Raw genomic sequence first — 27,157 nt, 5'->3', positions numbered from 1 at the left:
ACCCGAGGTACCACTGTATTTAAAATGCATCCCTGGGTTATTTGTGGGGCATAGGAATTTGTTAATTTCCGCCCCCCCAAAAAATAGAGTCTGACCCACCTTATGGTCTGAGAGATGGTGGACTGGCCCGCGGCTGTAAAAGGTTGCTGACCCCTGCCGTAGTGTATTGGGTGTAAAGGCTCTAGCCCAGCTTTCTATGCTGATTCTCTGTGTTTGTTTTTTATTTTTTCCTCATGGACATTCCCTCCCCATGGGGGAACATTCAATTATATGAACAGTCTGAAGTGGGATGACCCAAATACAGGTTGACCTGTGAAAATTAGGCTTTGGCCAGCATGACATCTATGCAATCTTGCACCATGGCAATGTTTAGTGCATTTGGAGACAGCCACCTTTAAAATGTTAATAAGCAATAGTTGTGCGTTCCCGTAAGGCCTGTTCTTAGCTTTCTGCTTGTGGTTTTGTTTGGGGGGGGGGGGAACCATGCATGCTGGTTTGCATGAAATCCTAAGTCAGTGCTATGGTCGGGTTGCCGTATTTTGAATAACAAAAAAGAGGACACGTTTGCCGATTTCTCCTTCTAATTACGGATCGCTCTGAGGGACGCGGGTGGCGCTGTGGGTAAAACCTCAGTGCCTAGGGCTTGCCGATCGCATGGTCGGCGGTTCGAATCCCCACAGCGGGGTGAGCTCCCGTCTTTCGGTCCCAGCTCCTGCCCACCTAGCAGTTTGAAAGCGCCCTTAAGTGCAAGTAGATAAATAGGTACCGCTTTATAGCGGAAAGGTAAACGGCGTTTCCGTGTGCTGCGCTGGTGCTGGCTTGCCAGAGCAGCTTTGTCACGCTGGCCACGTGACCCGGAAGTGTCTCCGGACAGCGCTAGCGCCCGGCCTCTTAAGTGAGATGGGCGCACAACCCTAGAGTCGGACACGACTGGCCTGTACGGGCAGGGGTACCTTTACCTTTACCTGGTGACTCTCATGTTAAACACCCTTATTATATGTAGGCTATAGAAGCTGTGATATGGGACGCGGGTGGCACTGTGGTTAAAGCCTCAGTGCCTAGGGCTTGCCGATCGCATGGCCGGCGGTTTGAATCCCCGTGGCGGGGTGAGCTTCCGTCTTTCGGTCCCAGCTCCTGCCCACCTAGCAGTTCGAAAGCACCCTTAAGTGCAAGTAGATAAATAGGTACTGCTTTATAGCGGGAAGGTAAATGGCGTTTCTGTGTGCTGCGCTGGTGCTGGCTCGGCAGAGCAGCTTCGTCACGCTGGCCACGTGATCCGGAAGTGTCTCCGGACAGCGCTGGCCCCCGGCCTCTTAAGTGAGATGGGCGCACAACCCTAGAGTCGGACACAACTGGCCCGTACGGGCAGGGGTACCTTTACCTTTACCTGGTGACTCTCATGCTAAACACCCTTACTATATGTAGGCTATAGAAGCTGTGATATACAGTGGTACCTCAGGTTACATACGCTTCAGGTTACAGACTCTGCTAACCCAGAAATAGTGCTTCAGGTTAAGAACTTTGCTTCAGGATGAGAACAGAAATCGTGCTCCGGCGGCACGGCAGCAGCGGGAGGCCCCATTAGCTAAAGTGGTGCTTCAGGTTAAGAACAGTTTCAGGTTAAGTACGGACCTCCAGAACAAATTAAGTACTTAACCTGAGGTACCACTGTATTGCTTGTAGCAATGTTCTTCACTTTCAGCAACAAAATAATAATAATACATATTGCTCCCTCACTTGCCACAGGAAAGTATTCGGGCCCACATCTTAGTGAACATAAGTGTGCACTGAACAATTTATCAAACTGTTTAACATGTGCATATGAACTCTCCTTAAGGGCAGGCAGATGTTAACTCTTGCCCTCCCAGACGCCTCCTCCAAGATCTTTTAGCTGAGCCAGGATCCTTTTAGTTCAGCCACAAGAGAAGGGATTTATACAGTATGTAGCAAGTTTAAGATACTGCTCTGTTGTGATTCTCTGCTGCAGATCCTCTTAGCCAGGTGCCTTAGATCTGAGTCTAATGCACTAGGAAAAAAAATTCTTTGGGTACTGCAAAAAAACAAACAAAAAAACTCAGTCAATTTGCCAATTTAAAATAATCCGCCTGGACAGATATTTTAATTCTGAAAAAGAGGACGTGTCCTGGAAAAAGAGGACATATGGCAACCCTATGCTGTGCTTTGTTTCCTCTGGGCTCAGCAAAGGAAGCAGCAAGGTGGTTGTGGTTTAAGTAGTGTGTGTAGCGAGACATAGTTTGTTCCAGAGTCTGGATTATGGTTATGTGTGAATGGGCCAATGAAAAGGGTCATCTGTAATTGTTTGATTATAGAAAATCCAAAGTTAAACATCCGGTAAAGCAAAGCAATGGAGATCTATCACTCAACAAACTTTGAGACGATATTACTGTGGTACCTTAGTCTGTGAACTTAATCTGTTCCAGAAGTATGTTCTTAAACCAAGGCGTGCTTTCCCATAGCAGCGGAGGACTCAATTTAAAAATGGAACGCACTCGACAGGAAGAGAAACATGTTCTGCTTCCAAGGCAAAGTTCACAAACCAAAACACCTACTTCTGGGTTTGCAGCGTTCTTAATCCAAGTTGTTCATAAACTGAGCTGTTCTTAAACCAAGGTACCACTGTACAGCAATGGTTTGTACCAACGAACCAACCAACCAGCAATTGTATTATCTGAGCAAGATGACTTCTTCCTCTCCGCTAGTTTGGTCTTCCTGCAGGCAGTCCTCCATTTGAAAGTAGATTAGTTTAAGAGTTTGTGTTTTTTTGAAAGTACGCAAAAATATGCTTAAGGGAGTGGTTCTGTTTTCTTTCTCAGCTGGGTAATTGCTTTACCACACTGATAGATAGCGACATTGTGTGGATCACAAGGTTGAGCTGGAATGGGAAGAAGGAGTGGTAGAGGCTGCTGTTTGACATTACAGATCAGACTTGTTTTTCCTTGTTTAATCACTCCCTCTGCTTCAAGTCCAGAAAGAAAACAAGCTTTAAGTTCCTGCTTCTCTGACACACCTCTCGGGCACATACTCAAAGCTGAGGGCCCAAGCTTAAAGAACTCTAACTCAAACAACCCTGTTGTCTCAGAAAGCAGGGGCCCAGCATAATGTCTGCTTCAGTTGGGTGCTTACAAACCATCCTTTCCCTGCATGATTGCCTGCCCTCTCATTTATGGAGAAGAAGTAAACTACAGAGAATGTTTTTTAGTTCCAAGGGTAGGAAAAACATAGCTCAAAATGGCCACACAGTGCCAGCCCACCCATGAGGGAAGGTGAGGCAACTGCCTCAGGCGGCTGGATCCATTGGGGCAGCAGACCCCAGTGTAGGTTTTTATTCCATGTTTGTTCCTGATACAGATCTTCACACATTCCTCCTTCTCTAGCGGGGAGAGAGCTACCATTTTGTGTTTCGCCTCAGGTGCCAAAATATCTTGGGCAGGCCCTGTGGTCGGGGAGCAAAAACCACCGGAGACTCTCATCTGTCTGAGTTGGTTGGCAAACCTCTCTGCTCTTTACCAGCAGAATAAATTTTATATGTGTGTGTCGCTCAGAGATTGCTTATCCGTGCCCAAATAAAACATGTTTTTTGAGAACATTTCAGTAATTCTATTTTCAGCAAGGAAGCAAAGAAGCACATAAAGCTAAAGAGTTGAAGCGTTTTCCATTTGCATTTCCTTTCTCCCCACTCCTCTACTCAAGTAGTTTTTGAGGAGCTGGCAAAATGATAGCGATACATTCCACCTCTGCGCTGGGGGAAAACCTTGGGTCCGTTTAACATTGCACGACTGGTTAACCAGCTCATTTGCTTTTCATTAACCAGCCTGCCAACACATGACCAAGCTGTGGGATTTGGAGTGGAGGTCACCATGATCATTTGTCGGGTTGCTATGCAGTGTCAACCACAACTTTTTGGTATAAGCTTATTTTGGGGAGAAAACACCCCATTGTTTGGGAGATGGACTCCCCGTGAGAAATTCAGAAGCACCTTGAGTCTTTTAGTAAGGGAAAGAGAGTAGATGAACTTCTCCCTTTCCGCCACATACCTTCCACCTCAGCGCTTTCTTCATTAGGCGTAAAGGTTGTGCAGAGAGAGCGCAGAATGTAAAAGATTTTTCTTAAAACACTTAGGTACACTTGCATGTTCATCTACACAAAATGGTTTATGCTATATATGGCTTAGGAGCACAACACCTCAAGGACCGACCGCCCTTCCCCACCTGACCCAGACCTTGTGATCATCACCTGAGGCCCTTCTTTGTGTGCCTCCTCCATGTGACGTCCAGAAGGCGGCAACCTGAGAACAGGGCCTTTTCTGTGGTAGCTCCCAGTTTGTGGGAGCCTTTGTTTACATATCTTTAGGCATTGGACCCAAAACATTCATCTTCTCCCAGTCCTTTGGCTAATTAAGCAATCTGTGGCCTTTCAAACTTTGTGAGTGGGGTTTTGTTTGTTACTGTGTTATGGATGTTTGTGTTTTTATACTGTAAATTGCCCTGTGATTCTCAGATGATGGGCGGCGTATGAATTTAACAAAAATAATCAAATATACACTTGGGATATTTATTCATCCATGTCCCATGATGCTCTAAGCTGGAGAGAGCCAGAAGTTTCACAATTGCAGAATCCACGAGACTTCCATACAGTGGTACCTTGGGTTACATACGCTTCAGGTTACATACACTTCAGGTTACAGACTCCACTAACCCAGAAATAGTACCTCGGGTTAAGAACTTTGCTTCAGGATGAGAACAGAAAGCGTGCTCCGGCGGCACGGCAGCAACAGGAGGCCCCATTAGCTAAAGTGGTGCTTCATGTTAAGAACAGTTTCAGGTTAAGAACAGACCTCTGGAACGAATTAAGTATGTAACCAGAGGTACCACTGTAGTCCTCTTTTGGTTGGTTCCAGGGCTTGGATTTAATCTTGACTGGGTAGTTGCAGTGGCGTAGCGTGGGGGGTGCAGGGGGGGTCGGCCGCACCGGGTGCAACATCTGGGGGGGGGCGCTCGCGCTCGCAGCTCTCTGCCCCTACCTGGCTCACTCACTCTCTCTCACTGCAGTGATGGCTGTGCGAATCCAATCCGAGCCGCCGGGTCGCTGCCCACTGTGGAGGGGAGGGTGCCAGGCGTGTGGTGCGGTGCGGAGAGAGAGCGAGGGACTATCTGGGGGAGGGACAGTGCAGTGGGGGGGGGGCGCAAATTACTTGCCTTGCCCCGGGTTAGGGGGCACAAATTACTTGCCTTGCCCCGGGTGCTGACAACCCACGCTACGCCACTGGGTAGTTGTTTTACTGAAATATAATTTATCATTGACAAACGACAGTCTTTGGAAGCGAGGCTGTTCCATAGTTCAGTGCCGGCGCAGGTGCATTTGCAGCCAGAGGATCTCTTAATTGCAGGATTGGGCAATGCCTGCATTCGAAACCTTGAACCACTGCTAGTCAGAGGCAAGACAGTACAGAGCGGCCTGGTTTTGCACAAGGCCAGTTTTGTTTGCTATTATTATGTTGAAAATTACCGTAGATTAGCAATGGGCCTTTCTCGTGTCTGCTCACAAAAGGATGGTTAAAATGAAAATGCCAACAGCTCACATGCCTGACAGTCTTTTCTTGTATTATGTTTAAATAGCCAGAACCTCATCCTGCCTAGGTGCCTTAATTGTGGATAAAGTAATGGAACACCTCAGGTTTTTTTACTGCATCTGATAGTGTCAGAAGGGACAGAAATGTGCTTTGTTTTGGTCCATGACAGATACAGTAAATCTATTGGAATCGTCAGGTTCAATGAGCCGCGCCTTTAGCATAAAAGAGCAGAGCTTTGGCGTGGAACAAAGCCCACTTCTGCCGCACCGACTGTATACAATCTTGCCTGTTCTGTTCTGTGTTTTTCTCCGAATTGTTTATATTGCTTCAAATATCATTGCACAACAGAACTTGGCTTGGGGCTGCTGCAAAAGGTATTTCATTCCATGTAGGGGCTTAGTCTCCCAGTGCTATTTTAGTTCGAAGTTCCTCATGAAGCTGTGACTTCATTTCATGTTCAGCCACAGGGGCCGGTCCGAGCGGCTTCCTTGTTCAGTCATGGATGCTTGTTGGCAAAGTGGGGCTTGAACCCACGACGTTAAAAGTCTCGTGCTCTACTGACTAAGCTATCCCCAGGGACCTGCTTTGGTTCTTGCAAGCCCTCCTATCCAGGGCTTTTCAGGCATATGCATTAAAGATTCAACTTCTGTCCTGAGGAAAGCTAAATTCTATGCTTAAGGATAAGAAAATGCTGTGCAATCAAATAATGTTCTATTCATAATTCATGCAAGTGTTCAGAGCCAGGCAAATTTGTATTCCAGATCAGATAACTCTGGATTTCAATGACATGAGTGCAATCTACTGTTCCCCCACCTTGTTATATAACTTTCCTTCAGTTTTTTCATATCTTGGCTCCCTTCCCTGTCAGTCTTGCATCTATGCCTCCGCTTCCTTTTTCCAAAAGCCCACTGGCCATAGATGTCAACTTAAAGATTTGAAAATAAGGGACCAGCAGTCTCGAAAATAAGGGGTCAGCAGCCAAAATAAGGGATTTTCCTAGCACATGTATGTTTAACTTCTGAGCCCCTCTGAGCCAAAGGCAGAAAGCCCAGCCAGCAGCCAAACAAAGCCTCATGCGGTGGTTCCCACAGCGCAGCAATCCGGCAAAGGGGATGCAGCAAGGAAAACCACCGTCACCTCTCCGCTGGGAAGCGCTGAGCAAAGGCGAGTCCCCAGGCAACGTGGCCGATTTGATCAGAACAAGGCATGCAAGCTCCACCCCCCAGTCGTTCTTAGACTCCTTATTGGGTGAGCAACACAGCCAAGCAACACAGTTGGAGCCTCCCTCCTCCCTGGCTGGCAGGGAGGGAGGGAGAGGAGCTGCTTCCTTTAAAACGTGGGAAATTTAAGGGACATCATCAATAAGGGATAGCAGCGGGACACAGCGCTGGGATAAGGGAGTTTCCCGCCAAATAAGGGACAGCTGACAGCTATGCCACTGGCTTCTGGAGCTGCTTCTTCTATGCCTGTGGAAGGTTCTTCATACAATCAAGCCATCTTTTCACTTGCCGCCTTTCTGTAGCCCAACTTTTTAAGACACGGGAGCTGAACAGTACTGGGCAGGGCATCCTAAGTCAATGTAAAATGCATAAAGAGGGAATGTGTGGCGTTGTGGTCTAAACCCTTGCGCCTCTAGGACTTGCCGATCAGAAGGTTGGCGGTTTGAATCCCCATGACAGGGTGATCTCCCGTTGCTCAGTCCCAGCTCCTGCCCACCTAGCAGTTCGAAAGCACGTCAAAAGTACAAGTAGATAAATAGGTACTGCTCCAGCGGGAAGGTAAACGGCGTTTCCGTGGGCTGCTCTGGTTCGCCAGCAGCGGCTTAGTCATGCTGGCCACATGACCCGGAAGCTGTACGCCAGCTCCCTCGGCCAATAAAGCGAGATGAGCGCCGCAATCCCAGAGTCGGCCACGACTGGACCAAATGGTCAGGGGTCCCTTTACCTTTACCTATGTAGAGGTGAACAGACCCTCCCCCCAGATACATGTAATTTGCACAAATAAATGCAATAAACAGGTGATGCTGTTCATTGCTTGTAAAGTTTTTATTATCATTATTAAATTCACTTTGCTGAAGCTGGCTGCCTTGTTTCTGGGGATTTGAAGGCATTATAATGTAAGGAACAGAAATGAAGTGAATGGGCTGCTAATGAGTAGGGTGATTAACAGCACTCCAAGGAGCAGTAGTAGGAAATAACCAATTAGAAGTTGGGGAACCTTTCTTAGACAAGGGGATGAGTTGCCCGAGGGAACTCAGGGAAGCTGAATGAAGGTAATTTAGGGTTGCCATACGTTCAGATTTTCCTGGACATAAACAGTCGGCAACAGTGTTCCTGCAGGAAATGGGGAAAATATCTGGATGTATGGCAGCCCATGTCGGTTGTGCCTTTTTTGCCATTTCCCCCTAAAAATAGCTCAAAAACGGCATTTTTAGTGATTTTGCCCAAGAAGCTCAAGAACTTTGCCCAAAAAATCTCAACAACTTTTCTGTCTGGATTTTCACTGTTTGAAATATAGCAACCCTGGTAATTTACTCTAGAAAGGTAGAGAAAAGTGTCTGTTTGGTTGGGAAATGGAACTCGCACACCTGCACAAATCTTTTTTTTTTTTTTTAAGGCACAGAATTGCTGGGTGTCCCTGTAGACTGACTAAAACTTACATATGGTCTCCAAGTTAGGGGTTTAGCCATTACTTTCCTAGGTTCTGAGGTACCTATAAACCGATTCCATTGAAAATAAAGAGATCACGTCTGTCCCAGACAGAGTCATTGGGCCAAACATTTTTTCAGCTTTGCAAACACAAAACCACAACCTCATTAGTGGCAAGAATAACGTTTCATCCGGCTTATGCGGTGCGTAACTGAGAAGCCTCGAAAGAGTTGGGAGTGAAATATGATGATAATATAGGAGTGGAAAAGTGTCGTTCTGAGCTCCTTCTCCAAACCAGCATCTGACAAGAGCTTGAGTTTTCAGTTACAAGGGGGAGGAATGAGGGAGGGAGGCAGGAAAAGAGATGAACGTGGGGCTAGAGTAGAAATGGGGAGCAGGATCTAGATCATGGGCAGGCAAACTAAGGCCCGGGGGCTGGATCTGGCCCAATAGCTTTCTCCATAGCTGTCAACTTACAGATTTGTAAATAAGGGACCAGCAGCCAAAATAAGGGATTTTCCCAGTACAGGTATGTTCAGCTTCTGAGCCCCTCCGAGCCAAAGGCAGAAAGCCCAGCCAGGAGCCAAACAAAGCCTCAAGCGGTGGTTCCCCAGCGCAGCAACCCGGCAAAGGGGATGCAGCAAGGAAAACCACCGTCACCTCTCCGCTGGGAAGCGCTGAGCAAAGGCGAGTCCCCAGGCAACGCAGCGGATTTGATCGGCACAAGGCATGCAAGCTCCACCCCTCAGTCGTTCTTAGACTCCTTATTGGGTGAGCAACTCAGCCAAGCAAGACAGTTGGAGCCTCCCTCCTCCCTGGCCGGCAGAGAGGGAGGGAGGGAGGGAGAGGAGGGAGGAAACCCAGGAAATTTAAGGGACATCATCAATAAGGGACGGCAGCGAGACACAGTGCTGGGATAAGGGACTTTCCCGCCAAATAAGGGGTGGTTGACAGCTATGGCCTTCTCAATCCGGCCCGCAGACAGTCCAGGAATCAGCATGTTTTTTCATGAGTAGAATGTGCCCTTTTATTTAAAATGCATCTCTGGGTTATTTGTGGGGCATAGGAATTTATTCATTATTTTTTCAAAATATAGTCCGGCCCCCCACAAGGTCTGAGGGACAGTGGACTGGCCCCCGTGTTTGAGACCAACTGAGCGGGAGGAGGAACCTTTTGCCAGTCAACAACAGGCAGGAAGTAAAAGAGGCCAGGTTAGAAGCTGGACACTCCAGGGAGGAATAGATCTTTGCATGGAGCTAGGGAAAAGGGGAGGTGCGAGTTTGTGTTGCCACCATGGGGAATGACAGGAATAAGGCATCGCTCGACTTTTGCACATCTCGGCAGCCACTGTCAGAGGCAGAAGAGAGAGAAGGTGCCAAGTTTTGAAACCACACTGTGTGCTCCGTGGAACAGCTCCCAACCCACAAAGCCACAGTAGTAGACAGGAGATAGATGCGTCCTGGGACTTTTTTTACATTCCTAAGCCAGGGGTGAAACTAGGCTTTATTTCACCCTGGCCAAAAATCCAGTTCGGTACCGCCTTGTGTGCATTAGTGTGTACACACACACACACACACACACACACACACAGGCTGGGAGCCTCAATGGCACCCCTCTGGAGGCTTCACCTGGGGCACAAACCTCAGCTAGCCCCCTTGTAGCTATGGCACTGCCCAAGCACAAGCCTAAAGACCCGGTCATACATGTCTAACATATGAAGGTGACCTGGAAACTACAATTAATACAGAATGCGGCAGCTAGACGGGTGACTGGGAGCGGCTGCCGAGACCACATAACACCAGTCCCGGAAGACCTACATTGGCTCCCGGTACGTTTCCGAGCACAATTCAAAGTGTTGGTGCTGACCTTTAAAGCCCTAAATAGCCTTGGCCCAGTATACCTGAAGGAGCGTCTCCACCCCCATCGTTCTGCCCAGACACTGACTTCCAGCTCTGAGGGCCTTCTGGCGGTTCCCTCACTGCAAGAAGTGAGGTTACAGGGAACAAGGCAGAGGGTCTTCTCGGTGGTGGCCCTGTGGAACACCCTCCCATCAGATGTCACGGAAATAAACAACGATATCTGACTTTGAGAAGACATCTGAAGGCAACCCTGTTTAGGGAAGTTATAATGTTTGATGTTTTATTGTGCTTTTAATATTCTGTTGGGAGCCGCCCAGAGTGGCTGGGGAAACCCAGCCAGATGGGTGGGGTAAAGGTAAAAAGGTAAAGGTACCCCTGCCCGTACGGGCCAGTCTTGACAGACTCTAGGGTTGTGCACCCATCTCACTCTATAGGCCGGGGGCCAGCGCTGTCCGGAGACACTTCCGGGTCACGTGGCCAGCGTGACAAGCTGCATCTGGCGAGCCAGCGCAGCACACGGAACGCCGTTTACCTTCCCGCTGGTAAGCGGTCCCTATTTATCTACTTGCACCCGGGGGTGCTTTCGAACTGCTAGGTTGGCAGGCGCTGGGACCGAGCGACGGGAGCGCACCCCACCGCGGGGATTCGAACCGCCGACCATGCAATCGGCAAGTCCTAGGCACTGAGGCTTTTACCCACAGCGCCACCCGCATTATTATTTAGTATAAATAATAAATTATTATTTTTATTGTTACACTGACACCTGAAGCAGATCAGGTTTCATATATAGCAGGGGAATATTGGAAGTCAAGACCCAAGTTTGGGGCAAGCACTCTTGGGTGAGAACCTCAACAGAGAGTTAACGTCGCAAAACATGCAGCAAAGAAAAGTATGTAAAACCTTTGAGACTCACCCTTCTGGTGAGTCTCAAAAATGTCACTTTTAAAAGATATTTCCAAGCTATCCAACATCCCTAGCCCAGAGAGAGACCTCAAGTCATCGGAGTATGTTTGTATAAACTTCAGGTCCCCCAGTTAGCTCAAATAATTTTAGTATCCCAGACAGGGAATTGAGGATGTCTGTGGGTTTTTTTTTTTTTTTTATGTAGCTTTTCTCTCACTTGTATTAGAGAAAGTTCTCTCTATGATGAAACATTTTTGCTTTGTTCCAGGGGAGAGGTGAATTTGCAAGCTCTGTATTTGTTCCCTTGCATGACTATTTCTAATGGTCATCATGTGTTTTGGCATCTGATGCTTTTGCAACAGCAAAGCAGAAAAGGGAGAGAAAGCAGAGTTGGGTTCTGCTGAGAGGATGCACTCAGCGTAGGGTTTAACACAGCCGTTTGTGGCAGCCTTATCATTTGGGCTGCAGCGCAGATTAGTCTTCCGAAGGAACTGGGAGGCCAAGGGCCCTGATGACTTGAAACAGTCCAGACCTTTAGAGGAATGTGTGTGATGGCCTTTCTCCAAGATTGTGTTAGTTCTGTGGTTGTCACACTGCGTTCACAAGGCCTACGCATCTCTCTGAAAGCTTATTTGGAACTGGCAAGTTACAGGACTGACTTTTTTTGCTTGTGTCACCTGCTGCTGAATTTTCTTTCTTAGTCGCGTCCGACTCTTCGTGACCCCATGGACCAGAGCACACCAGGCACTCCTGTCTTCCACTGCCTCCCGCAGTTTGGTCAGACTCATGCTGGTAGCTATGAGAACACTGTCCAACCATCTCGTCCTCTGTCGTCCCCTTCTCCTTGTGCCCTCCATCTTTTCCAACATCAGGGTCTTTTCCAGGGAGTCTTCTTTTCTCATGAGGTGGCCAAAGTATTGGAGCTTCAGGATCTGTCCTTCCAGTGAGCACTCAGGGCTGATTTCCTTCAGAATGGATCGGTTTGATCTTCTTGCAGTCCATGGGACTCTCAAGAGTCTCCTCCAGCACCAGAATTCAAAAGCATCAATTATTTGGCGATCAGCCTTCTTGATGGTCCAGCTTTCACTTCCATACATCACTAGCTGAATTTTCTTACGTAATTTTAAAGTTCCTGTTTGTAAAACAAGAAGTGACTAGCGTAAAAACATGCAGGGTGGGAAAGCTAACAGGAACAAATGAATCCTCGGAGTCCATTTTAAAACCTCCAACTGATCAGTTGATGGTTGGCGCTTGGGAGACACTTCCCAGGGTGCTTTGCAGGCCCAGCCAGCCAGATTATCGTGCCTGCAAAGCCCCTTTGCCAAGCAAGTACCAGGATGGGGTTCAAGATTTCTAATACGATAATTGCAACCGCCAGATGGTAACTTATTTCTCAAAAATGTATTCTTGTTGTAAACGTTTCACTGGCACAAAGGTTCGTCCTGTGAACTGGCTGTCTGAAGCCACTGTTGGCATTGGAGGGTTGCACAGTTTCAGGATTTATGTATGGTGTTAATGAGAGGCTTCTTCCGCTGAGGATTATCTATTTAAATGGGTGCTCTTTCAAATCAACGTGCACTTTTAATGATGAGGCAAGCCCTGTTTGTTTCCCCAAATGTTTAAGATTGCAACACGGGCCATCGCTAGATGTGGTAGAATCCACTCAGTTGCTTCAACCTGTGTATCGCTTCAGAAGATGAATTGCTGTGTTGCGTCCATTGTCCTTGTTTGCACATAATGCTAAGCCGAAGCATGGCGTGGTGCAAATTTGTGGCCTCCTGGAGAGGAGATTGTGACTCCTCCTCGGTTATTTTGCTGCAGCACTGAGCCATAGTTTTGCTTAGAGTCTTGTCTGAACCCGGCTTGTGGTTTAACTCTCCCAGACAAACCATGAGCTGCAAAATGATTCAGAAAGACCAAAGCAGCCTTGATCCTCCTCTCCAAGAGCCTGCAGTTTGCTCATCTATGTTAAGCACTACATGGGAACTAGGGCCATTGCCGCTTTCTGACTCCAGCAATGCTTAGCAAGTGCTCTTTCCTTAGAGAGGCTGCCTGGGGAGGGAGCAGAGCCTTTTGCTGTTTGGCAACACTTGAGTCGTAATTGAAAGGCGTGGGTGGCCTATTGTAGATAAGTTTTCCCGTGTGGGCGTGTGGTGTCACTGAAAACTTTTCTGACGTTGTTTGCTTCTCCTGTGAAGCTCAATCCAAACATCCTGTTGTTCCATTCGCCCCCAGAGCCTCAGCCCAAGCATAATTTCAGCCTAAGACTGCATGCGGCTCTAAGATCCAGGTCGGCGCACTTTTCATATATGCACTGTTTTCCGTAGGTGTGGCATGTAGGATTCATTGCGCTGAAAAGTCTGGTGGTGGTTTGTTTTCTGATGCTCTGATTTTGTGTGGTCATGTTTGTGCCTGGGAATTATTGTCTCTGGTGACCAGTAGGGCTGGACGATATATTGATATATCACCCGAAACCGGTTTGAAGTCCATATTGTGATAATGGTTTCATAACTTTTGACCTGGCAAAATATTGCAAAGCATGATGTGTGAGAGCTATGCAAAAAATCACAGTGTGGGGGAAACCGTGAAGCCAGCCAATGCCTTTACATAGTTCAATCCTTATTTCAGACATTGTGGCATATCAGTAACATCAGCATATAACGATGTTTTGCTGATGATATATTGCGATGTTGGAAAATGTCAATCACTTCTCCTACCTGGGCAATTATCTTTCCACAAGGGCCGACATTGATGCCAAAATCCAGCATTGCCTGAGCTCTGTGAGTGCAGCTTTCTCCTGATTGAAGTGCAGAGTATTTGAGGACCGGGACATTCGCAGGCAAACCAAAATGCTTGTTTACAATGCTATTGTACTACCAACCTTATTGTGTGCTTGTGAAACATGGACCACTTATAAACGCCATCTCCAACTCCTCAAAAGATTCCATCAATGGTGTCTCCAAAAAATGTTACACATCACTTAGGAAGACAGGTGAACTAATGCCAGTGTACTGGAAGAAGCAAAGATTACCAATGTCGAAACATTGATTCTTCAACATCAACTTCGTTGGGCTGGTCATGTTGTGCGGATGCCTGATTATCATCTTCCAAAGCAACTACTCTATTCCAAACTTTAAAAATGGAAAGCGTAATGCTGGTGGTCAACAAAAGAGGCTTAAAGACTCTCTCAAGGCAAATCTTTAAAAAATGTAGTATAAACACCGACAACTGGGAAACATTGGCCTGTGAGAGCTCCAGTTGGAGAACAGCCTTTACCAAAGGTGTCATGGGCTTTGAAGACGCTCAAACTCAGGATGAAGGGGAGAAATGTGCTAAGAGGAAGGCACATTTGGCAAACCCTCACCGTGATCAACTCCCGCCCGGAAACCAATGTCCCCACTGTGGAAGGACGTGTGGATGCAGAATTGGCCTCCACAGTCACTTACAGACTCACTGTTAAGACCGTGTTTATGGAAGACAATCTTACTTGGCTATGAGTGATCGCTTAAGAAGAAGAAGAAGAAGAAGAAGAAGAAGATATTGAAATGTTGAAAACCAGGTATTGCCCAGCCCTAGTGACCAGGGGAGGGGAAGAAAGCGGTGCCCCAAAACGTGTGGTGGAGACTCAGATGGACCAGCTGAGGAGAAAGGTGGTCAGGCGACTTGTCCCTTTTCACCCCAACCACTGTGACCAAGCTCTGTCAGCTTCACCCCAGGCCTCCTTACACCATTGAGATTGGGGTGGCAGACAACAATGTGTATTCAGTTGGCTCCAGCTCTCTGCAGATGCAATATATTCCATTGCTGCCTCAGGGGGAGAATGTTTCAGCCAGCGGGCTCCCTTGGAGCTGCAAAATAATCCTGTTCTTGAGTGCTCAGACTGGACACTGCCCGCTTCCCCTGCCAGCCTTGAAAATTCCAGTGAATCCAGACTGGGCAGTGTTATCTCTGCTGCTGAATAATCCTTCCTTGGATCTGCATGAACTCTGTAATCCTTTGCTGGTTGATAACATCCCTTTCATGGACAAGGTGGTTTTGTGGGGTGGTTGGTATACAGTCCAGGCACTCTTGGATGAGCCAGAATGTTCTTGGACTGTCTTTTGGTCATAGTGAGCCTGGGTTTGGTACTGAGAGGGATCATAATCCAGTGTGAGGCCCCTGGGGCGTTTTCAGGTGGCCCTCAGCTATATTTGAGGCCCACAGCCCTTGTGCTGCCTTTCCACTGCACTGGGATTTGGGAAGAAGGTGTGAGGCTCTGGCAGGGTCCTAGAGTCCTCTTCCCTCCTTCCCAAAGCCTTGTTAGCGCTTTCCCATGTTTGGGAAGAAGATGGGAGGGCTCTAGGACTCTGCCAGAGCTTTGTGCCTCCTTCCTAAAGCACAGCACCTCACTTTGCCAGCCTGGGGAAGGCATCTTGGCTGGGAGAATCAAAATTTGCTTCCCCACCACCATGCAACAAGGTCTGCGGATTCCATGTTTAAGTACTCTTGTGGCCCACTTGGTATTATAGATTGGGGGATGGGGACCTCCCCTAAACCCTAGAAATGAATAGATGGTAGGATTTTGATTTGTTGGGATATGAAAGAAACCACAAGCTGCAGAACTGTGCCAGGCAAGGAATCCCTGGGATGGCTTTTGCAAGCGAGCCTGATGGCCTAGTGAGGAACAAATCTGTTGACATGACAAAAGGGACTGATGGACCATCAGAGAATAATTCTTTGGCCTGCGCAGACAGATGTTGCCAAGGTGATAGGGTGTGTTAGGAAAAGTTTTTGAGCAAGGTTGTGCCCAGATGAAGGCTACCCACTTAACTTGGAGTGTGAGCCCTATTTAACTAAATGTGCAACTCCAGAAGAAGATGAGAACGAGCTTTTTGAAATCGTAATGGTTCTTTGTGTTAAAAAAAGAAAAAAAAGTTTGGATGGCCTGTTGCTACGGCAACAGGAAGATTCCAGCACCCGTTTCCAATAGCAGCTTAGTTTTGCAGCGCTTGCAGTTTGGTGCCTGTAGTGTGTCCTTTGCACTTTTAGATGAAAAACATTTCATGCGACGCTGGAGGAGAAATGGGACCTTTGCACAAGCCCTGAGATAACATGGCAAATGTTTGTCCATCATCTCTTTGGGGAATCCCAGTGCCATTCTATATATGTGTCTACTCAATAGTAAGCTTCATTGAGTTCAGGGAGATTTACTTCCAGGGTAATGTTATTGGATGGATGCCCCAGATACGCAGGTTCTCATCACATTAATGGCTGCCCCGTGTTGATATTTACTCTGCGGCCTTCTGAAACTTTAAAAATCATCTTCTGCAAAGGCTGGTGCGAGATTGGTAAAGTCTGAGCCAGCAAAGGAGCAGCAGAAATGGAACACAACATGGTAGACATAAGAATCATAGAATCATAGAGTTGGAATAGACCACAAGGGCCATCGAGTCCAACCCCCTGCCAAACAGGGGGCTCAAAACAGTTGTGAGATTTAATGTGCATATGTTGTTGTCATCTGTCTGTCTCTAGAGACAGTGGAGTATGCGGCTGAGGGTGAAGTCAAACCACAGCACCAAAGTGACTTTCTGTGGTGTGCAAGCCTGGGCAGCGGGTTTGGGGGTCCTGAGCTGCCCAGATGATACGATCCTGCTCTCGGCCTTGCAGATGGTGTCCAAAGGAAAGCACAGCAATATGATTAGCACCAGCTTGGCTGCGGGAGTTGCTGGAAGGAGGCGTACAAGGTATCATCCAGTCGTCTTGTGGACTCCACTCTGGATTTGTGTAGTGTTTAAAGGTAAAGGGACCCCTGACCGTCAGGTCCAGTCGTGACCGACGCTGGGGTTGCGGCACTCATCTTGCTTTATTGGCTGAGGGAGCCGGCGTACAGCTTCCGGGTCATGTGGCCAGCATGACTAAGCTGCTTCTGGCGAACCAGAGCAGAGCACGGAAACGCTGTTTACCTTCCCGCCAGAGCGGTACCTATTTATCTACTTGCACTTCGATGTGCTTTCGAACTGCTAGGTTGGCAGGAGCAGGGACCAAGCAACGGGAGCTCACCCCATCGCGGAGATTCGAATCGCCAACCTTCTGATCAACAAGTCCTAGGCTCTGTGGTTTAACCCACAGTGCCACCCGCGTCCCTTGTGTAGTGTTTAGTCCTTTTTCTTCTCCTGATGATATCCCTCGAGGCAATGGAGGTTAAGGATCAGAGTGTTCCTTTCCCTAGATGGGCTGCCTTCCCAGGTGGGTGAGCCCTATCTGCTTCTTACTGCTACAGCACATGCAGAAACTCTGGATTAATAATGCTGGAGACCTGGATCCAAGGAATAGTACATACTGCCATGCCTTTTTGTGCAGGATTCCACCACTATCACTCCTCCTTCACTGCCTCAAACATGCATATCGGAACCAATCAGTGTCGGGAAAACACAATATGTTAACCACGTTTTTAATGCCGTTTTTGAAGGTAAAGTATCAACATTGCAGGAAGAGAGAAGCTACAGAAAATATTGTCAGCTTGCTAATTAAAAGTCCACTGTGGTCAGGAGGAGTATTCGGCCTTGATTACCATAATAGGAAGCATTTTCTCTGTGTGTGTCAGCCATAGTGGGGAGATTTATTTTTGGTCCTGAGAAATTTATCTCTTTCACAGCTATTAAAAGCCTTCTCTGGCATCAAAACAATCCTTTGAAATATGTGGCAAAAGTTAAGTGGGGCAACATGTTTTCTCCATGATGTGGAGCACATCTGGGAAAACTAACTCTGGGAGAAGCAGATGGAGGAGTTTGCCTTGTCCCAAGAAGAAGAAGAGGAGGAGGAGGAGGAGGAGGAAGAAAGTGAAACAACATTTGCCTCTAGGGTCCCTATAATAGCAGGTAAACGCGGGTGGCACTGTGGTCTAAACCACTGAGCCTCTTGGGCTTGCCGATCAGAAAGTTGGCGGTTCGAATCTCCACAACAGGGTGAACTCCTGTTGCTTTTTCCCAGCTTCTGCCAAGCTAGCAGTTTGAAAGCACACCAGTGCAAGTAGATAAATAGGTACCGCTGCGGCAGGTAGGAAAACAGCGTTTCCGTGCACTTTGGCTTCCGTCAATGTGTTCTGTTGCACCAGAAGCGGTTTAGTCCTGCTGGCCACATGACCCGGAAAGCTGTCTGTGGACAAACGCCAGCTCCCTCAGCCTGAAAGCGAGATGAGCGCCACAACCCCATAGTCGCCTTTGATAATAATAATAATAATAATAAGTAGTAGTAGTAGTAGTAGTAGTAATAATAATAATAATAATAATTTATTATTTGTCCCCCTCCCATCTGGCTGGGTTTTCCCAGCCACTCTGGGCAGCTTCCAACAAAGATTAAAAATACATTAGAATGTCACACATTAAAAACTTCCGTGAACAGTCCCTTTGACTGGACTTAGCTTTTTTTTTAGCCTTAATGTAACAGTTTTACATCAGGAAAAGGGTAGGATGGCAAACCCTCCCAAAGTGCTGGGTTATGATTGAATTGCCATGCCCCACTCTCATGGGTAGGCAAACTAAGGCCCGGGGGCCGGATCTGGCCCAATCGCCAGAAAGACTGAATCCAAACCCTAAATTCGCTTTTCTGCAAGACCCTTCAGGAGAACTTGAGGTGACTTTCTAAGAATGGGTTAACAAGTTTGCTTTGTCTCTCACGGCTAGGTGCCTTTAGCATCAGCTGTTGAATTTCCCCCTGTAATCTAAATGAATGGCACATCTCTTAATAAAGAAATAACCCTCCCTTTCCCCACATTCTGGCTACCTAGCTAGAACTGTACAATTCTGTACCTGGAATTGTTTTAGTAAAGCCGACTTACGTAGCTGCCTGCTTATGTTTTGCCATAACATTTGCATTAATTCAACCCTCAATGACAAACCTAGACAGCCTCTTAAAAAGCAGAGACGTCACCTTACCAACAAAGGTCCATCTAGTTAAAGCTATGGTTTTCCAGCAGTGATGTATGGAAGTGAGAGCTGGACCATCAAGAAGGCTGATCGCCGAAGAATTGATGCTTTTGAATTCTGGTGCTGGAGGAGATTCTTGAGAGTCCCATGGACTGCAAGAAGATCAAACCTCTCCATTCGGAAGGAAATCAGCCCTGAGTGCTCACTGGAAGGACAGATTGTGAAGCTGAGGCTCCAATACTTTGGCCACCTCATGAGATGAGGAGACTCCTTGGAAAAGACCCTGATGTTGGGAAAGATGGAGGGCACAAGGAGAAGGTGACGACAGAGGACGAGATGGTTGGATAGTGTTCTCGAAGCTACCAGCATGAGTTTGTCCAAACTGCGGGAGGCAGTGGAAGACAGGAGTGCGTGGCATGTTCTGGTCCATGCGGTCACGAAGAGTCGGACACGACTAAACGACTAAACAACAACAACCCTCCTTGCTCCATTTGAAACCCATTCAATCATACTTACTTCAACTGCCTTTTTCCATTTACGGCCAGCGTTTCCAAGTCTCCTGCCTCCGTCCTATTTGCATGACATAGCACATGGAACCAGTGAAGAAAACATGAGCTTAGATCTATGTATCAAAGCAGGTTTTTCCTACCCAACTCCCAGCAATATGTCAAGCTTAGTAGCTGCCTACGCATGCCTAGTTAGCTGGTAGTCAGAATCAGTTTTATTTCCCTGCGAGCATCGCTCAGGCCTTAGGAATGCAATGGTCGTGATCTTCTGAGATATCTGTAGGAAGCATATGTTTTTGGCTGAATATAATTAAGCTCTGTAAATAACCATTGTGCCTTGGCAAGGCAGTTGAAACAACATTCTTCTGATAACCTGAATTAACATTAGATAAGACTGTCTCTCTAGATGTTCCTTGTCTAATGGCGTCACTTCAAAGCCTCCCCAAATGTTGTTGCTGTCTCAAGAGCTGAAAAATTGCTGAAATTCCCTCATCTTAGTTCTTTCTAAGGAACTCGGTGAACAGGAATCCCATGTTCCCCTGCAGTTTCCAATCCAATTTAAAATGAGAACCACTCTAGGGCAAAAATATTAAAAACATCTGGGTTATAGACAGCTGTGGAAATTGTGTGCAGTGTATTAGGGATCTGTGTTTAATATCAGGCTGTCATATTGCAATATAAGTTTACCTCCAGTAAATGGTTAATCCACAAAGTATAATATGTCCGCCAGTTGCCTGGCTCATGGAAATGGGGGGTGGGGGTGAGTGCTGGAGAATGAGAGTTTGAAATTCAAACACCCCCTTCCGAAACAAGGCGGCCTCCTCAATTTCCATCTGCAAAGGACGGGAGCTCTTGTATTTTGCAGAGCGTTCTGTTGGAACACTCGAATCAGCCTGATTTATTTCTGGGGCACAGGGGCGCCCTTAATTAAAATAGCTGCTACTTTCAGTAATGGAATTTGGGTTCCTCCCAGGAGTTCCCCATGCCCCAGTGATTCAAAACTTCTGGTGTTTTGTGCCAAGTGGAAATATTGACTTCACTGTAATGTCTACGTTGGATGATGAGGGGGAAATGGGTAGTTTGTAATCAGTACCTATGGCAGGGGTCAGCAAACTTTTTCAGCAGGGGGTCGGTCCACCGTCCCTCAGACCATGTGGTGGGCTGGACTATATTTTTTTGGGGGGGGGGGTGAACAAATTCCTATGCCCCACAAATAACCCAGAGATGCATTTTAAATAAAAGCTCACATTCTACTCATGTAAAAACACGCTGATTCCCGGACCGTCCGCGGGCCAGATTGAGAAGGTGATTGGGCCGCATCCGGCCCCCGGGCCTTAGGTTGCCTACCTATGAACTGTGGTAAAAAATACACACACACACACACACACACACACACCCTGAAATAAACTAATTATTCTTGTTAATAGTTGTTATACACACACACACACTTTTTCTAGGTTTGTTAGCAAGCTTGAGCACCACATCATTCTACTGAAAAGAGATACGAAAACTGGAAAAATGCTAGCTCTGGGGTTGGGTGATACCTGGTTTTCAACATCACAATATATCACCAGCTAAACATCGCAATATACTGATATATCACAATTTCTGAAATAAGGATGGAGCTACGTAGAGGCATTGGCTGGCTTCATGGTTTTCCCTCACATGGTGACTTTTGCATAGCACACACATGTCATGATTCACAGTGTATTGCCAGATCAGAAACATATAAAACCAATATGATACGGACTTAAAACCGCCTAGCCCTAACACGCATCATGATTCGCGAAAAATTGCCAGGTCAAAAACTTTGAAACCGATGTCACTATATGGATTTCATACCGGTTTTGGACGATATATCGCTATATCGCCCAGCCCTACTCGGAGAGGGGGGGTCCTTTGCCATTGTCCCCCTTCTGCCTCAGCTTCCTGTTTGTTCAGGAGCAGATGCAAACAAGGGTGGCCAACAGCTGTTATTGCAGCACAACTGGGGCCTGGTAGGAATGGCAGTCCCAAAACAGCAGCTGGAGGGCGACCCCCGGAGTGGAGCATCTCCTCGCCCTTTTGCAACTGCAGCCTTTCCTGGCCTGAGTGCCTTCCTTGCCCAGTGTTGTGGTTGTGGCAAAATTCATCGAAAGGCTTCGCTGCTCATCTGCATTTTTCGAGCGCTAGATTGAGGGGCACCAATTTAGTCTGAGTGCACTTTATTATTTGGCACCTTAAAGGTAAAGGGACCCCTGACCATTAGGTCCAGTCGTGGCCGACTCTGGGGTTGTGGCGCTCATCTCGCTTTATTGGCCGAGGGAGCTGGCATACAGCTTCCGGGTCATGTGGCCAGCATGACTAAGCCGCTTCTGGCGAACCAGAGCAGCGCATGGAAACGCCGTTTACCTTCCCCCCGGAGTGGTACCTATTTATCTACTTGCATTTTGATGTGCTTTTGAACTGCTAGGTTGGCAGGAGCTGGGACTGAACAACGGGAGCTCACCCCGTTGTGGGGATTCGAACCGCCGACCTTCTGATCGGCAAGTCCTAGGCTCTGTGGTTTAACCCACAGAGCCACCCGTGTTCCTTATTTGGCACCTTAACCTGCTCTTAAAATCCTGTCCAGACGAGCTTGCCTCTGTTATTTTAGAGCTCACGTCTTCAGGCACTGGGCAGATGCTACAATCCTGACTTTTATTACCAAAGTGGATGTTGCGGGAAACCCTGCCTCCTTTGTGGCACAAATTACAGTTGATTGCTGCTGAAATGCTTAGATGCTGTTGTCCCAAAAGCAAATAGTATCTACCTTTTTTTTGCTCTATAAGACTCACTTTTTCCCTCCTAAAAAGTAAGGGGAAATGTGTGTGCGTCTTATGGAGCGAATGCAGGCTGCACAGCTATCCCAGAAGCCAGAACAGCAAGAGGGATTGCTGCTTTCACTGCGTAGTGATCCCTCTTGCTGTTCTGGCTTCTGAGATTCAGAATATTTTTTTCTTGTTTTCCTCCTCCAAAACCTAGTTGCGTCTTGTGGTCTGGTGCATCTTATAGAGCGAAAAATACGGTATTAGGTATATGGGCTGACTGAGTAGAGAGGACTTTACTTGATTCCTAGGGTAGTAGGTTTTTATACTTGGACTCCTGGCTTTCTGCTTGGGATGGGATCTGGCCCAACCCTGCCTTGACCGCCTCCCAGACTCTGATGAATATAGCAAGGATCTGTTTAAATGTGCGGGTCTGTGAAACATGGGATCTCCTTCTGACTGCCTCAGTGGCACACCCCTGGAAAGAATTAATAGGGCTAAGCCTTAGATCCTGCTGAAAAGAGAGAGCATTTAAAATCCTGCTAATTGGTGTGCTTTCTTCACACTAGGAACAGAGGAGTTGCCTAGCTGGACCTCCCACAGTGGCTAATGCTCACAGATGCAGTTGACACTCTTGGACTCTGGGTTAGCCAGAGGTCAACTCAGATACTTGCCTTCTTAATGACCAGCGAGTGACCTTGCTCCCTCTCATACCATTATCCTGAAGAGGCCTAAACGGCCTGGGAGGTCTTGCTGAGCATCTCTGCCTCGGAATTAGCTGTAGACTGGGTTTCCCCAGCTTGAGCTGCACCTATGGGTGTGGAATTGGTCTTGGACCTAGGGCTCAGTTTGCTGCCTTTGGAGACCCCAAGCACCTTTGCAACCAGTTCCTTCTTGGTTTCTCGACCATACAGTGGTACCTCGGGTTACAAACGCTTCAGGTTACAGACGCTTCAGGTTACAGACTCCGCTAACCCAGAAATAGTACCTCGGGTTAAGAACTTTGCTTCAGGATGAGAACAGAAATCATGCTCCAGCGGCGCAGCGGCAGCTGGAGGCCCCATTAGCTAAAGTGGTGCTTCAGGTTAATCCGGAACGAATTAAGTACTTAACCCGAGGTACCACTGTACATAATGAAATGTGAAAATGTGAATTTAGGAATATAATGTATATGTATCAATATGTAAAGATCTCATATATGTATTGCAACATTAATAATGATTAAGTAAATAAAACCACACACACACACACAAAAAGATTCTGTGAAACATAGCTGGGCTATTCTTGAATGACAGGATTGTCTGTCCCAACTGTGGTTTTGGGAGTCTGTCATCTTTTAGACAAGACAATCCAGCTCAAATGTTGCTGAGGGCTGCCCAAAAAGGCCTCGAGGGCTGGCGTTGGACCACCCTATATACAGTGTCTAATTATTTCTCAAAAACCGAATGATTGTGTCTAAATATTTCATATCTTATTTCCCCTTCAGCAGACTCCTGTGGCTGAATGCATGCAGTTCCGCAAAATCAGTTCAAGGTGGGGTTGGGAAAGGAGCAGGGATGGTATGGTTTAATGGTTAGAGCATTGGAGTGTGATCTGGGAGGCCAGGGTTCAAATCCCCACCCAGCTGTGCAGCTCACTACCTTCGGCCAGTCACTGCCTCTCATTCTAACCTACTTCACAGGGTTGTTGTGAGTACAGTGGTACCTCTGGTTACGTACATAATTCATTCCAGAGGTCCGTTCTTAACCTGAAACTGTTCTTAACCTGAGGTACCACTTTAGCTAATGGGGCCTCCTGCTGCCGCCGGAGCATGATTTCTGTTCTCATCCTGAAGCAAAGTTCTTAACCCGAGGTACTATTTCTGGGTTAGTGGAGTCTGTAACCTGAAGTGTATGTAACCTGAAGCGTATGTAACCCGAGGTACCACTGTATAAAATGGGGAGGAGAACCACTGTGAGCTTCTGGGGAGAAAAGGTGGGATTAGAAATGTAATAAACAAATTCAGCAAACATCAAGTTTGGAGATGGGGCGAGGGGTGTGCCTTTTGTAGTGTTGAAAAAGGAAAGTTGCTGAAACAAACTTTACTTGGGTAAAAGCATGCCAGGCAGTGTTTATTCAGCTTCCAGTGTCAGCAGAGCTGGGACAATAGAGTTGCAATTTGCAGAAGCCTCGAATTGCCCTGGACGCTTTGTCAACTATAGCAGCATAGCAATAACCTGCAAATTTCCTTGTTAATAACGAGAACGGACAGAGTACAACTCAATTGCCTTTGCAGAACAATTGCCTTCTTACTGGTGGAACTGATATCATGCAAAAACACAAAATCTAGGATTATGTTGTGCAGGCAACACGTAGCAAAGCCTTCTGTTAGGATTAGGCACTTACCTTTGGTGTGAAAATAGGGACACTTGTTTTGCACTTGGAACATCATGGTTTTATTTATAAAATGTTGCGGGGCATGCAAACAAATTTCCCGGTTCGTGTTTGACAGCGTGAAATACGATGCCAATAGACTTGTGAGCAAGTCTTTCCTGCTTTTGCATTCCTGGGATTGCATATCCTGAGCACGTCTCTTGAACACTTTATGAGTCATGTCCAACTGCAACTTGTGCCAAATGTGAGTGCTAAGGACTATGGAATCTCCGTCGTCATGTCATGGGAAACCAATGCTGGTTTTTGAATAGTGTGGCCCTAGGCAAAGCCCATTGCACAAGGGAAACCCCGTCTGTCTTGCATGCAGCAGGATAATCTCTGCAAGACGTCCTACCGATCTGTATTATTAGCAAAGATCTCGCCAGCCTTCAAAGTGCAGCAGGACCCATATCTGTGTGATCACACCGGGGTCAGGCAATTGCAGGAAATCTCCTTAGTATCATGGTAACTGCATGTCTCAGCTGGTATGTTAGGCAGAGATTTTGACAGGTGTGGGCCACAAGATCAAGTGATATGTGCTTCTCTTCTCTGATGAAGTGAGAAATTCCAAGGGGTCAGCGCTTGACCAGGTTTCCTTCATTTTGGATGGTCACTTGGAGGCTGCCTCCAGATCCCAAAACTCACTGCTCAGTGATGTGGTCACTGTTAGAAACTCAGATCTACAAACTAGGCACCAAGTGGCTCCTTAAACCAAGGTGACCGTTGGCAAAATAGAATGTCTAGTTGCCATTTTGGGGTCTTCTTCTTTGGCAATCACTCGTATGGAAGATCCCTTATGGAAGATCACTTGTCTTCCATAAACATGGTCTTAACAGTGAGTCCGTAAGTGACTGTGGAGGCCAGTTCTGGGTCCAGACATCCTACCACAGTGGGGACATTGGTTTCCGAGCGGGAGTTGATTACAGTGTGGAGTTGCCAAGCATGCCTTCCTCTTAGCATGTTTCCCACTTGCGTCCTGAGTTTGAGTGTCTTCAAAGCCCAGGACACCTTTGGTAAAGGCTGTTCTCCAATTGGAGCACTCGCAGGCCAGTGTTTCCCAGTTGTCTGGGTTTATACTACATTTTTTTAAGATTTGCCTTGAGAGAGTCTTTAAACCTCTCTTGTTGACCGACAGCATTACGCTTTCCATTTTTAAGTTCGGAATAGAGTAGCTGCTTTGGAAGACCATCATCAGGCATCCGCACAACATGACCAGTCCAACGAAGTTAACGTTGAAGAATCATTGCTTCGACACTGGTGATCTTTGCTTCTTCCAGTTCACTGGCTTTAGTTTGCCTGTCTTCCCAAGTGATGTGTAAAAAGTTTTCGGAAACACCGTTGACGGAATCTTTCTAGGAGTTGGAGATAGTGTTTATAAGTGGTCCATGTTTCACAAGCATACAGTAAGGTTGGTAGTATAATAGCATTGTAAACAATTATTTTGATTTGCATGCGAATGTCCCGGTCCTCAAACACTCTGCACTTTAGTCGGGAGGAAGCCGCACTCGCAGAGCTCAGGCGATGCTGGATTTCGCCAATGTCTAGTTGTCTAGACATGTTTAGTTGCCATTTTGGGGTAGGACGGCTCTAAAGTCTTAGAGTTTTTCAAATGATGAGCTGACTGTGATTCTCAGTTAAAGTTCAGATGACAACCTTGAGCAAGGATAAGAGCTTTGAGAACTTGAAGAAGAAAAGTCCCTTGATCCAGGGGACAATCCACGTATATCTTTTTCTTAATGGTGACTGCTCCTGCTCAGGCTGCACAGCAAAAGCAATTTGCTTCCCGAAATTCATTCCGATTGTACAGTTAAAAGATACCTGATAGAATTCTACAGGGTGTCGGATTAGTGTGCGAAAACACTCCTGATTCAGTTATCCCCAGGCATGCACTTCCAGGTGATGGAGATTTCAGGTCCCATCTTGGCGCCCAGCCATCTTCAAGCGGTCGATAACCAGGTCCAGAATGCGCCTGGCACCTGGCTAATTTCAAACACTGGATGGGGATGTGCAGCAAAACGGGTGCCAGAGAGGCATGAATGCAGCCCAGTCCCATGGAAAATGTAGGTGGCTGATGAGAGGCCAGCTACCTCCCGCAGGTATTGCTCTGGTTATAGAAACCCGGTGAAGGTGGGAGTCTGAAGAAGATCCAGCTCTCCCTTCCGTTCTGGAGCAGTGATGCTGAGCAGAAGGAAGACTCGGATATGCCTTTGACCCCCTCCTTGCTGCACAGGAGCCTGCATTGGAAAGGAGGAATAACTGTGCAGGTTTCAGAGCTTGAGCGCTTTAGACCTTCTCCAATTGAAGATGCCTGTTGTCTTTGTCCATGGAGTTTTCTTGGCAGGGATACTGGAGTGGCTTGCCGGTTCCTGCTCCAGGTGGATCACGTTTGGTCAAAACTCTCCACTATGACCTGTCCATCTTGGGTGGCCCTGCACGGCATAGCTCATAGTTTCTCTGAGTTATTCAAGCCCCTTCGCCACGGCAAGGCAGTGATCCATGAAGGGGATCCATAAAGCCATGGTTTTCCCAGTAGTGATGTATGGAAGTGA

The 27,157-nt window shown here is 47.1% G+C and overlaps 1 protein-coding gene across 1 annotated transcript in view; it reads left to right on the top strand.

Moving 5' to 3' along the window:
* The window catches only part of SORBS1 (sorbin and SH3 domain containing 1), a 192,472-nt gene that overhangs the window by 15,988 nt on the left and 149,327 nt on the right, over positions 1–27,157 (top strand). The gene's annotated exons all lie outside the window — the stretch shown is intronic.

The sequence above is a fragment of the Podarcis tiliguerta genome, assembly GCF_965153285.1.
Source record: "Podarcis tiliguerta genome assembly, chromosome: 5".
Classification (NCBI taxonomy): domain Eukaryota; kingdom Metazoa; phylum Chordata; class Lepidosauria; order Squamata; family Lacertidae; genus Podarcis; species Podarcis tiliguerta.
The sequence above is the reverse complement of the archived record's forward strand: the minus strand, read 5'-3'. Positions and strand labels throughout refer to the sequence as shown.